The sequence below is a fragment of the Gossypium hirsutum genome, chromosome A13 (genome assembly GCF_007990345.1).
Source record: "Gossypium hirsutum isolate 1008001.06 chromosome A13, Gossypium_hirsutum_v2.1, whole genome shotgun sequence".
In the NCBI taxonomy this organism is placed as follows: Eukaryota; Viridiplantae; Streptophyta; class Magnoliopsida; order Malvales; family Malvaceae; genus Gossypium; species Gossypium hirsutum.
In genome coordinates, this window is record NC_053436.1 from 80,554,617 (window position 1) to 80,557,541 (window position 2,925).

The 2,925-nt window shown below is 37.1% G+C and overlaps 1 non-coding gene across 1 annotated transcript; it reads left to right on the top strand.

Annotated features, from left to right (window-relative positions):
* Positions 1–1,601: 1,601 nt before the first annotated feature.
* On the top strand, positions 1,602–1,708 carry LOC121212903 (small nucleolar RNA R71). Its single transcript, XR_005908276.1, has one exon. It is a non-coding gene; the product is annotated as a small nucleolar RNA R71 (small nucleolar RNA).
* Positions 1,709–2,925: the final 1,217 nt, after the last annotated feature.

Here is a 2,925-nt window from a genome sequence, read left to right on the forward strand (position 1 = left end):
CATATATGCTCTTCAAATGTTTTTCCTGCAAAGAAGGTTGCACCACATGATCAGTATTAGTAGCATAACTTATACAACCACCCTCGATATCAAATGTGTTACTCGAATTACGAGCTTAAAGAGTGATTGTTTCATCACCCACACGAAGTGTGAGTTCACCTGTACCAACATCAATAATAGTTCTAGCAGTTGCTAAGAAGGGTCTTCCTAAAATTAAAGGCACGTCACTATCCTCTTCTATATCTAGAACAACAAAATCAATTGGGAATATAAATTTGTCAATTTTAACGAGTACATCTTCAATAATACCCCTAGGAAATCTGATTGTCTTATCTGCCAATTGAACGCTCATCCTAGTTTGTTTGGGTTTCCCAAGACCTAGTTGTTTAAACATTTTATAGGGCATGCCATTAATACTAGCCCCTAAATCAGTCAAAGCATTTTTAACTTTTAAACTACCAATTAAACAAGGAATTGTAAAACTTCCTGGATCTTTCAACTTGTTGGGTAGCTTATTCTGTAGAACGGCTGAGCAAACTGTGATTAACTCCACATGCGATTCCTCATCCAACTTCCGCTTGTTTGTTAAAAGCTCTTTTAAGAATTTAACTGCGTTCGGCATCTGCGAAAGAGATTCAATAAACGGTAAGTTAATACGTAATTTCTTTAATAGTTTAAAGAATTTACCAAATTGTTCATCCGTGTGGTCTTTCCTTGTTGCATTGGGGAATGGCACACAAGGTTTGTACTCTTTACTTACCGGTTTCTGCTCACTGTGGTCTACCTCATCCTTACCTTTACTTATCACAATTCCTTGCCTCGATTCTGGTTCAGGTTCAACTAACCCTTCTTTTTCTCGAACAGTAATTGCATTAAGTTGTTCCTTTGGGTTAGATTCAGTGTTACTTGGCAAGCTACCTTGTGGTTGTTCAGAAATCAATTTGGCATGTTGGCCTATCTGAGTTTCGAGCCCTTGGATCGGCACTTGTTGATTCTTAAGTGCTATTTTGGTATTCTGAAAACGATTCTCTGACACCGAGATAAATTTCGTTAGCATCTCCTCAAGGTTCGACTTCTTTTCCTGCTAGTAAGGTGGTTGTTGAAAACCTGGGGGATGTTGTGGCCTTTGATTTCCTTGACCACCCCATGAGAAATTGGGATGGTTCCTCCAACCTGCATTATAAGTGTTACTAAATGGGTTATTTTGAGGTCTAGAATTATTGTTACCCATATATTGAATTTGTTCCTCCTCGATGCTAGGGTTGAAGGATTGATATTCTGTGTGTACTCCTCCATTTGAATCGCACCTCATCATGGGATGTACCTGAGTAGAACCACACAAACCATCAATCTTTTTATTTAAAAGTTCTATATGGAAAGACAACATAGTAACCGCATCGAGGTTGAAAACACCGGCTGCTTTTGTCAGTTTTATTCTTATGACTTGCCACTGATAGTTATTGAGTGACATCTCTTCAATAAATTCGTAAGCCTCTTTAGGTGTTTTGTTATTCAAAGTTCCATCGGCGGTTGCGTCGATAAGTTACCTTGTTGAGGGGTTCACACCGTTGTAAAACGTCTGAACCTGTAGCCATAAAGGTAACCCATGGTGAGGGCACCTTCTCAATAGATCCTTTTATCTCTCCCATGCATCATAGAGTGTTTCTAGATCCATCTGTACAAAAGAAGAGATATCATTCCTCAACTTAGCCGTTTTAGCCGGCAGAAAATATTTAAGTAAAACTTTTCGGTCATTCATTCCCAAGTAGTGATTAACCCTCGTGGTAATGAGTTCAACCACTGTTTAGCCTTTTTCCTCAATAAAAAGGGAAATAACCGAAGGCGAATGGCATCATCCGAAATGCGATTAATCTTAAATGTGTCGCAAAACTCCAGAAAATTCGCCAAATGAGTATTTGGATCCTCATCTTGCAAACCATCAAACTGAACAAACTGTTGTATCATTTGAATTGTGTTAGGTTTCAGTTTAAAATTATTTGCAGCAATAGAAGGTCTAACTATACTCGATTCGGCTCCTGTTAAAGTAGGTTTATCATAATCGTTCATGGTACGAGGAGTAGGATTCTGATTTATTGGATCTACAGCAACCACAGGAGGAAGCAGATTATTCTGGTTTTCAGCCATCTCCTCGGTTGTATTATGGATATCTTCCTCTTGTCCTTCCTCTATGTTTCTTAGGTTTCGCCTTATTTCTCTTCAGTTTTTGCGAGCTATGCTTTCAATCTCACAGTCAAAAAGTAATGGTCCTGACGGGTTTCTTCTAGTCATAAACTATAAAAACCTGCCAGAAGAAAACTAAAGAAAATTTAGTAAAATTAACAAAACTAAAATAAAATTTAAATTGCAATAAAATAAATGGCTAAAGTAATAAAAATTAATGGTTCCTAATATTTTACTTCCCTGGAAACGGCGCCAAAAACTTGATGTGATGTCTTGTGATAAGTTTTATATTTATGATTGATCGTACTTGAAAACTAACTTTTATCACGATGGAGGTAAGCGCACCTATCGAACAGTAGTATAGTTTATAGCAAGACCAGAATGTCAAACCCATAGGTACTAAAAGTATTAGTATTAACTTTCTTTTTATTATCTAGCCTAAAAATAAGGGGATTTGTTTTATCTAAACTAATTAACTAAACTAAGAATGCACAGGAAGAAAACTGGGGAAATACTTTTGGGAAAACTGATTGATTTGGACAATACCCAAGGAAAAATCCACCTAGACTTCACTTGTTACTTGACTCTGAACCAGACGATTTATTCACTTGACTTGATCCGTAGAAATCCCTAAGTTATATTATTGTCTCTCTCGACTAACAACGTCTAACCCTAGGTTGATTAATTGAAATCTCTTTTTAATTAAAACCCCTAGTGTTGCATAAACTCGATCTACGGATTCCC